The sequence below is a fragment of the Mercurialis annua genome, linkage group LG8 (assembly GCF_937616625.2).
Source record: "Mercurialis annua linkage group LG8, ddMerAnnu1.2, whole genome shotgun sequence".
NCBI classification, from domain to species: Eukaryota; Viridiplantae; Streptophyta; class Magnoliopsida; order Malpighiales; family Euphorbiaceae; genus Mercurialis; species Mercurialis annua.
The window spans coordinates 24,060,109-24,071,334 of record NC_065577.1 but is presented as its reverse complement, the minus strand read 5'-3'; the positions used below and the strand labels follow the sequence as shown (position 1 = coordinate 24,071,334).

Here is an 11,226-nt window from a genome sequence, read left to right as displayed (position 1 = left end):
GAAATTAAGGGTTAATTACATATAAAATCACCACCTTTACACGAAATTGCAAAAATAACACGACCTTTAAAACGTGGCAATTCAGGGCACCACCTTTCATTTATTTTCAAAAATAGCACGGGCACATTTTTAGTGGCGTTTTTGCTGACGTTGCATGACACGTGGCACTCCCATCATGTGTCCAAGTCAGCAAAATTTTATCAAAAAAACGTGTCCATGTTGTTTTTGAAAAGAAATGAAAGGTGATGCCCTAAATTGGCACGTTTTAAAGGTCGTGTTATTTTTTAGAATTCGTGTAAAGGTGGTGATTTTATATGTAATTTATCCAAAAATTAATTGTGTTCGTTGTGACAATGGGTTTTGACAAAAACCGTTTTGTCACTGTATATTAAAAATACAATTATTATGATAAAAGAAATTTTATCATAATATGTAAAAATATTGTGAATAATTTTATTTTCCAGCAATTAAACGAAATTAAATGATACTGTGATTAATAAATGTTTTGTCACTATGCAATTGAAAAACAATTAATGATAACAGGATTAAATGGGTTATGAAATTATATTTTATTTTGATAAAAAAAGGTATGTAACAATTAAGATTCAAATATCCAAATTAGATAATCTCTTATCTTACCAAAGAACTCTTCATTAGGGAAAAACGTTTTTTGCTGAATATTGACACCGCACTACCGCATCAATTCCATACGTTGTACTTCTCACGCCGCCGCACTTTCATTGATTCTGTGTTTGTTGCTGCTTATTTGTCCAGGTATTTTTTAACTTAAGAAAAAAGACTAAATTGATTAATGTAGGATGAATTTCACATTCAAATTGCTTATTTGTTCAATTGATAATTTAAATTTTCAACTGATTCATACAAACTCGAGGTAGGGCTTCAAACTCGACGACTTATCACCTATTCTCGAGTTTGTTATCTCAGTAAAAACAAGAACTCGATGTTATGCTTCCATTTCGTCGAGTATTAAGACTTACATCAAGTTTGTGCTTAAACAGAGATAAAAAAAAGTCGAGTTAAGGATGTAACTCGTCGAGTCTTAAGCATGACATCGAGTTGTAGCATTGCAAGAGACGTATAAACTCGAGTAACGTTTAAAAGTCATCGATTATATAGCCTTACCTCGAGTATGTTTATAACTGAAATGGCATGAAATATCTAAGGTATAATAACCTATGCAAGTTTAAACAGAATTTCTGGCTAATAATACCTCATTAGAGAGGGTCTTCAACCTTTTTAACAGTAACCCTAAACAAATGTTAGTCTTGTTTCAGAAACGCAGGTAGTTCAGGGAAAGAAATTGGAGTTAAGTTTAAAATAGCTAACGATATCTGATTTGTAATGGGTAAGTTTTAATTATATTTTCAATTGATAGATTTGTCCAAATATTGATGTTGCCTAATATATTATTTTGGAATTAAAGGAACGCCATCAGACAAAAGTTGGGTGAAGTCGTACCAATTTAGTTCATGTTATATTTAAGGGGTCAATTTTTTTTTTTGAATATTGCAAAAGACTTTACTGATTGGTAGAATTCGATGTCCATGAAAGAACTGCATCAATATTTATTTGAAGCCATTGCAAGAATTCAAAATGGATCTATATCAATATGGAATTAGTGAAAACTACACAAACTGGGTGCACCATGGTGAGACTTCTCAACCTCGTGATAATCTTGATGGCTCTATTAATTCGGACAATGAATTGGAGAATAGTGGAAATGATGTTTCAGAAATGTTAGATGATATGTGTAATGCAACTTTTATGGACACCGACATGGAAGACAGACTTGCCAATCAAGATAATAACATGCTAGAAGGAGAAGTAGCAAAATTTTCTAAATTGTGGAATGATTCTCATTGTGAACTATATCCTGGAAGTCAAAAATATTCAAAGCTCTCTTTTCTTCTTAAGATGATAAATATCACAGCACTCACAAATTCTAGTAATAAGTCATTTTTTTCGAATTTGGAGTTGTTTAAGGATGCACTCCCGAAAGGAGAAACTCTTCCAAACTAAAGTTATGAGGTTAAAAAATTGATGCGTGATTTAGGACTCGGTTACGTAACTATTAATGCTAGTGTCACGACCTGAAATCACGGGCCGTGACCGGCGCTAGGGAATGGGAATGGTAGTTTCAAAACCCGTAGCAAACCTTTAATAACACATATAATTTTTTTTTCGCAAATACAATCATTTCCAAAATCCAAACATCCATTCATAAAACAAATCATTTTCATTATAACCTCCTTGAGCTTTGACGTATACAAACATCTTTTTCAAAATAGAAAACGTTCCATAGGAATTTGGGTCTTACCATGCGATGTCCGACATCCTAGCACAGCCCATTCTCAAAACAAAGAAAACAGTTTTATAGCGGAAGTCTCAAAACACTTTTACAATCAGAGTTATATCATATACGAAAATCGTTTGACAAACAAACATACATATGCTAGGACTCGATCCTACTGCAGCACTACTGATTGACTCCTTCTTCCTGTACATAAGGACTTCTGGAACTAAGGTAGAAGTATGTCGTGTGAGTGTCATATACCATACACCTGCAACATACACTGTTGGGGGGGGGGGGGGGGTCAGTCGAGACTGAGTGAGTTATACGTTACATACCCTATTATCAAAATAGCATCGCGTTTTTAAAACGTTTTATGCAAACACAATACATATATTTTTACTCCATTATAAGACTGGATAAATCTCTAATTCTTAGATCATACTCATTTTCATCTTACCTCACATACACAACCAATTAAAGGTTCTAACTGCAACATGAGTAACAACAATATTCTCAACATCTATAAAACTCATAATAACATGAACATCATATCGACAATTGCGATATCCATCTCTGTAATAATTCACCAAACCCTAGGTCTGCAACCAGGAACACAACACTGGCTTACAGCCTAGCCAAACTCTTTCTAGGCCACCTAACGGCTAACCCTTCTACTTCATTAGCAGGCTCGGCCCTTCTCCCTTCACCGACCATCGTTCAGGACTTAGCCCGGTGTCATGCGCATTGACACCTAACAAAATATTCTCCCATGTGCATATCTCTATCTCAACACATAATCACAGGTGCATATCACAACTCAGCACCTCTCATATACATCATTACAAAGTGGCATATCACCAACATAAATGTCAACCATTTAAGCACAACTAAATAACCATTTGGCCACAAAACCAAATCTCAAAACGATTTCAACAACAAACAATTTAATGCATCATTTACCAATTAATATGACTATCCAATAGCCAACAAGGCATATCACATTTCTAATTCGAACCATATACACCTCACAAGTTGTATATATAAAGAAATACAAATAAGCCGTACACAAACGACACAAACCAATCCAATCAAATCAAGCCAATACAAACAATCAAAGCCAAACAATACAAATCAATTCATATACAAAAAAACCGATCCAATCCGAAACAATCCAAACAATACACATTTGCGATGCGTTTAAGTACTATTCATATAGTATATTAACATATATTTAATTACGATAATGCGAGTTAGTAAAATATACTCACTACTTGCTTATCCAAAATCTTTGCTTATTATAGCGTAAGCTCCCTGAGCTCCTGTCTGCTAGTAGGTCGCCTTATCGGACCTAGGAAATATATCAAATGGATTTCGAGTGAGATTCTAACTCAACAACACATAAACTCGAGATTTAAACAAGTTACATAACTTGTCACATTATTGAACCTGTAGTCGACTATATTTGCTAATCGTAAAATAGTCTGACCTCAAAACGAAACCAACATTCTTAAAGTTCAGAATGTTATCTTTGGCTTTCGTTTAGGTCTCGGACTAAAACTAGCACCCGAAGGTGTCGGAAACTAGCCCTTAACTTAATAACGTGGGGCTGTCCAGTTTTCAGGACGGCTACGCATAACTTAATGTTCTTCGTCGTTTGGGCCACTTAGAGGCCGAATTAGCTAAACTTTAAACCTAGACATATTTAGAAAACACTCTTAAGTTACCGTATCAACAAACGGAACTTAATTTGGAGTTAAATAGCCTGAGATACAAGCCTCGCAACAGGGCTGTTCTGCAGTGCCAAATTCCAGCAACTTAACAAACTTTGTACATACAACTTAACTCAATTCAAATTCATCATAAATCAACTCTAGGCATTCTTAAACACGTCTCAAGACCTTACTTAACTTTTAACACACTACTATGCCTAGGGCCGAGCCCCTCATCACCATTCCATACCAAAATACCAACAACACAACACACTTCAATTAGGCAAAATATCAAACACCTTATCCTCATGACTATTACCAATTTCTTATGCTAAAACATCACTTAAACACTTCAATCAAAAGCCTAAAAATTTAAGAAATTCTTTACCTTGATGATTCCTCAAAACCGAATGATCTCATGCTCCAATTCACCATCAAAATCCATGATTCGAGCTCACAAACACCTTAAAAGTGTCAATTTCACAAGTCACCACAATAGTTACCAAAACCGAATTTAAAACCTCAAAACCCTAACTGGAAATTCTCAAAGTTACCTCAAATTGAAGCCATAATCTAGTAGAGGATCCTTTCCTCGTTCCGTGGCCGCAAGAATCACTCAATTTCGTTAAGAAACAAAAAAGATATGGTGAATTGAAGTTTGGAAGGTTTTGGGATGAGGAGCTACGGGATTTTGCTAGCTGAAATAGAATGAATTGCTGAGTTTAAAACTCAATTCATTTTTCTTATATATTTATCGAAGAAGGTCTCTTTTAGTCCTTAAAGAAATCGACTCAAACCGTTTCAATTTCTAACTTAAAACTTGTTAGTTTTCGCCCGTCGAATGCTGAACCTTTTAGGTTCGATCAACTCCATATTATTTATTTCCAAATAAATAATATTAATCACTTATCTTACTTAAGTTTTTGTTAAAGTACCACTGTGGCTCAAAGTGGCTAAAAGCTCACTTTAGCTAAAAACGGTTAATTTTCGTTTAAACTCAAATCTCCAAATAACTGTCGTGCTAACTTTCCAAATAATTTAAGATATCCTTTTCCGATTAATCCTTCCTTATTATAAATAATAATATTTCCCATTTTAAATTATTATTTTTTTCTCGACCTATCTTTAATAAATCTCATGCCCGTGTCATTTCCCGACCTACTTGGTCCAAATTACGAAATTTTAGGACTCATGGCATTATTTTCTTATTTCAAAATTTTAGGGTCATTAGTGTAAATGATTGTTTGCTATTTTGGAAGGAAAATGAAAATCTTGACACGTGTCCAACTTGTAAGGCCCCTAGATGGAAATTAGGTTTCAGAAAAAGCAAGAAGGTTGCTCAAAAAGTTCTTAGACACTACCCTTTAGTACCTAGACTTCAGAGGTTATTTATGTCTAAAGATATTGGTGAAAATATGAGGTGGCATAAGGAGAAACGTGTAGATGATGATACGATTAGACATCCAGTTGATGCTACAGAATTGAAAGATTTTGACCAGAAATATGCTTGGTTTGGAAAAGATGCTCGTAACGTGCGACTTGGGCTTGCTAGTGATGGATTTAACCCTTTTGGAAATATGAGCACGAGTTATAGCATGTGGCCGGTGATTGTGACGCCATTTAACTTACCACCATGGAAATGTATGAAGGAGAATTTTTTGATGTTATCTTTGCTTATTCCCATTAAGGAATCTCCTGGAAATAATATCGATGTATATTTAAGGCCATTAATTGATGAGTTAAAAGAGTTATGGGAGATCGGTGTGACAACATATGATGCATATAGCGGTAAGAATTTTCAATTACATGCTGCATTATTATGGACAATAAATGACTTTCCAGCATATGGAATGTTATCTGGATGGAGCACAAAAGGAAAATTGACATGTCCTGTATATAATAAGTGGACGTGTTCGCTAACATTAAAACAATGGAGTGAAGCAATGTTACATGGGTCATCAGAGATATTTACATGCCCAACATTTTTGGAGAAAAAGCAGAAAATTTGATGGCAAACCAGAGCACGAGTCAAAGCCTGAAGAGTAGTTGTCAGGAGATGAAGTTCTAAGGCAATTAGATTTGCTTCCTAAAGACCTGGTTTTTGGGAAGACACCTAACCAAAAAAAGCGTGCACGTGGTCCTGAAGAGCTCAATTGGACAGAGAGAAGTATATTCTTTGAATTGCCTTACTGGAAAACATTAAAATTACGTCATAATTTAGATGTAATGCATATTGAGAAGAATATATGTGAAAATATATTGGGTACGTTGATGAATATTGATGGAAAATCTAAGGATAACATTAAGACTCGAATGGATTTAAAAGCAATGGGTATAAGAAAAGAGTTACATTTACAACAAAAAGGAAATAAATTTCTTATGCCACTTTCTTATTATACATTACCGAAGCCTGAAAGGAGAAAGTTTTGCGAATGGTTGCAGTCAATCCGGTTGCCAGACGGATATGCTTCAAATCTTTCTCGATGTGTAAGTGTTCAGGACTGCAAAGTTATGGGGATGAAAAGCCATGATTATCATATATTCTTGCAACGATTACTTCCAGCATCAATTTGTGGGTCTTTGCGTAATGAGGTTTACACTGCATTATTAGAGTTGAGCTCTTTCTTTAAGGAGCTTTGTTCGAAGACTTTAAAAAGATCTACAGTTAAAAAGTTGCAGAGCGATATCATTTTGATAATATGTAAACTTGAGATGATATGTCCTCCATCTTTTTTCGTGGTAATGATGCATTTGGAAATTCATCTGCCACGTGAAGTAGAATTAGGAGGCCCTATTCACTATAGGTGGATGTACTATATTCAGAGGTTAGTTGATAAGGAAATTTTATTTTTCGTTTTCTTGCTGCAATTTTAACTATTTTTTATATAACCATATGGTTTATTCAAATTTACAACAAATTTGTTGTGCAGGTTCTTACGTACTTTGAAAAATTATGTACGTAATTTAGCTCGACGGGAGGGTTCAATTATTGAAGCGTATATCACTAAAGAATGTTTGAACTTTTGTTCACTGTATTTTCATGGGGTTGAGAGAATATATAATCGCGTTAAGAGAAATAATTTTCCTGTGCAAATAGGAGTGCAAAATGGATTTTCCATATTTTCAAACAATGCAAGACCTTTAGGAGTTACAGAATATAAAACGTTATCCCATTCTGATTTTCAAAAATTACAGTGGTATGTGCTTAACAATTGTGAGGATGTGAATGAATATCTTAAGTAAGTTATTTTATTTTGAAAAAACAAAGAATTTAGAGTTCCAAAATAGCTTTATTTTACACTTTTTATCTAATTTTATAATAGTTCTGCAAGATTCACATTGAAGAATTATAAAAGAAAAGTGTTATAGATGTGCAAAAAAGACATCAGGCAAAATTTGCAAGTTGGTTCAAGGAGTGTGTAAGTATTATGCTATAAAAGTACTAAATATTGAGTTATGCCTCTAATTTCACCATTAAACTTATTTTTCAGGTTGGACGCCTACGTGCTACTGGTTTGGTTGCAGCAACAGATCATATATATGTGTTGGGATTAGGTCCTAATATACGAATTGCTAGGTATAGTGGGATAATTGTCAATGGAGTTAGGTTTCACATAGTTGAGCGTGATAATTTTCGTCGGACTCAAAATAATGGAGTTTCAGTTACGGGAGAGCTTAAGTCGAAAGAAATCGAGTTTTATAGTGTGCTAACATATATCATTGACCTCCAATATGTTAATTGGAATCATGTTTTTTTGTTTAATTGTGATTGGTGGGATGTTGGCGATAAAATTGGAATTAAAACAGATGGCAACTTAGTTTCTGTTAATGTTAGCCGTAAATGGTATACATGTTATTCTTTCGTGTTGAGTTCTCAAGTACAGCACGTTTTTTATGTCAGCGATATGAAAAATGGAGGTCATTGGAAAATTGGCAAAAATCATTTCACAGGAATATATTTGATGTGTCAGAAAAGGAAAAAGTGTGCAATGAAGATTCAATATTGAATGATGAGCCCTATCAGCAATATGAGGCATATAATAGTCATGAAGTCGATCAAGTTGGTGGTGAAAATTTGGAACTCTTGCACCCTATAGATGTATTACCGGATGAAGTTGATGTTGGTCAAATGTTTCAAGTTTAAAACTCAAACCCGATTTATTCTAGCGATGAGGAGGATGATACTACGATCAATTATGATGATGCCGACACTGATGTACTTGAAGACTCAAATGACAGTGAAAATGAAGACGAAGAAGATGATTAGTGACTGAAATTTACCGCTTATTGAACTCTTTTTGGCTTCTTGTAGCTTGTTTGGAAGTATGAATTTTACTGAGAGGTGCTTTTTCGTATTGCCTTGAATGTAGATTGTAGCATTTTTGTGTTTTATGGCAGTAGTTATGCGTAAACTCTATGATTGGCTATATACTCGATGTTTTGATATTGCCTTGAAAGATTGAAATTGCAGCCCAACATGAAGTTTGTGGAAAACTGGATAGCGGAAACTCGATGTGTTGATGAAAACTCGTCGAGATATTAGCCACAAATCGAGTTTGAACGTATGGAATTATGAGATATTAGGCAAACATTCAATTGATTCCTATGGTTTAGTTTGATTTTAGAGTTTAGTGTTATACCAAAAACAGAATTGAACTTTTTGTACTTCTAAAATGGAACCGAACTGAAAAACTGAATTGAACTCCTGCCTTTTAATATAACTATTGAGAATTCACTATTTTGCGGAAATTTGCTAAATTTCGAAAGATTGGCCAAAAGACTACACATATTGTATTTACCTGGTTTTACACATACCGTAAAATAGACTTGAAATAAGAAATAAAAATGGACATTTATATCCTCCAAGCAAAATAATTCTTTGTGATTTTTGGCTCATAAATCAACTTCACGGAAACTATGACATATATCACGCAAACTGAGGCACATTTCACGTAAAAGGGAGCACAATTCGCGTAAATTTGAATTTTTCTAATTTTTCCCCAAACTTTTAAATTTTATTTTTAAAGGATGTAACTCTTTTAAAAACATTATAATGACCAAATGTTTTAGTATTTCCATGATGTGTTTGACACAAGTAAAGCTCATAAATGAATATTTTGTTCTTAAAGCATAGGTTTTTTTGTGAGTTTTGGCTCATAAATCAACTTCGTGGAAATTATAGCATATTACACGTAAAATGGAGAGCAATCCGCGTAAATTAGAATTTGTCCTAATTTTTTCCAATTTTTTTCTAAAATGATATAAGTCTATAAAAAACATTATAATGACCAAATTTTTTAGTATTTCCGCAATTGTTTCCGTGATGTGTTTGACATAAGTAAAGCCCATAAATGAATATATATTTTCTTAAAGATTAGGTTTTTTTGTGATTTTTGGCTCATAAATCAACTTCATGTAAAATGGAGCGCAATTCGTGTAAATTTGAATTTGTCCTAATTTTTCCCCAAACTTTTGAATTTTATTTTTAAATGATATAAGTCTATAAAAAAAACAATATAATGACCAAAAAAATTTAATATTTCCGCAACTGTTTCTGTGATGTGTTTGACATAAGTAAAGCCCATAAATGAATATATTTATTCTTAAAGAATTAGATTTTTTATGAGCTCATAAATCAACTTCACGGAAATTATGGCATATTTCACGTAAAATAGCACAATTCACGTAAAATGAAGCACATTCACGTAAATTTGAATTTGTCATAAAGTTTTCCCAATCTTTTAAATTTTATATTTAAATAATATAAGTCTATAAAAAAACATTACCAAATTTTTAAATATTTCCGCAATTGTTTTGGTGATGTGTTTGATACAAGTAAAGCACATAAATGAATAATTTTTCTTAAAGCATTAGTTTCTTTGTGATTTTTGGCTCATAAATCAACTTCACGAAAATTATGGCATATTTCACGTAAATTGAGGCACATTTCGTGTAAATTTAAATTTGTCCTATTTTCCCCCTAAATTTTTAAATTTTAGTTTTTAATGCATTAACCCTATAAAAACATTACAATTACCTAATTTTTTAATACTTCCGCAATTTTTTCCGCGATGTGTTTGAAATAAGTAAAACCCATAAATGTTCTCAAAACATAATATTCTTTGTGATTTTTGGCTCATAAATCAACTTCGCGGAAATTATGGCATATGTCACGTAAAATTGGGGCATATTTCACGTAAAATGAGCACAACTCGCGTAAAATTTAATTTTTCCTCATTGTTTCCCAAAAATTTTAATTTCATTTTTAAATAATATAACTCTATACAAAAATTACAATGACCAAATTTTTGTAATTTTTCCTTTATTTCTCCTGTTATATTTGAGACCGGGAGTTTTTTTAGTGAAAAATAAATTCACGTAAAATGATGTATATTTCACATTAATTACAACATACTTAACATTAATTGGGGTCTTTTCACGTAAATTTAAAATTTTTCTATATAGTTACCTGAAGTCTAAGATGTTATTATTGAATATTTTAGCTTTTAAACATCGTTAAAATTAGTTTATTTTCTAATATTTCCGCTATTTTTCGTGTTTTATTCGAGAGCGTGAGTTTTTTAGTGAAAAATTAAATTCACGTAATATTGGACATAATTCACGTAAATTATGACATATTTCGCGTGAATTGTAGTAACACTTTTAACTTAGATTTTAATTTTTTTTATTTAGTTATCCGGAGTTCAAAATGTGATTATTCAATGCTTTTACTTTTCTAAAATTGTTAAAGTGAGTTTATTTTGTAATATTTCGACTATTTCTTATGTTTTATTTGAGAGTGTGAGTTTTTTTTAGTACAAAATCAGATTCACGTAAAATTAGGCATAATTCATGTAAATTAAAACGTATTTCACATAAATTTGGGCACTTTTAACGTAAATTTTAAAATTTTCTATTTAGTTTCCGAAGTCTAAGAGGTTAATATAGAACAATTTGACTTATTAAAAATCGTTAAAATAAATTTATTTAGTAATATTTCTTCTAGTTCACGATAGTTGTTTGAAATATTTAAAAAAAATCATTTAAGATGCTTTTTTTTGTTTTGGATTTACAATTTTTATTTAGATTAAATATTAGAAATAAATTTTATTACATTATAATTAAAATTAAAATTTTAAGTTATGATGGTATACCAATTTTAATAAGATTATATATATAATTTCAAATTTATTTTTAAGTTAT

General features: G+C 32.2%; 1 long non-coding RNA gene across 1 annotated transcript; it reads right to left on the bottom strand.

Moving 5' to 3' along the window:
• Positions 1–3,445: 3,445 nt before the first annotated feature.
• Positions 3,446–4,714, bottom strand: LOC126660132 (uncharacterized). Its single transcript, XR_007635232.2, has 3 exons — positions 4,578–4,714; positions 4,412–4,487; positions 3,446–3,662 (listed from the first exon to the last, which is right to left on the bottom strand). It is a non-coding gene; the product is annotated as an uncharacterized LOC126660132 (long non-coding RNA).
• Positions 4,715–11,226: the final 6,512 nt, after the last annotated feature.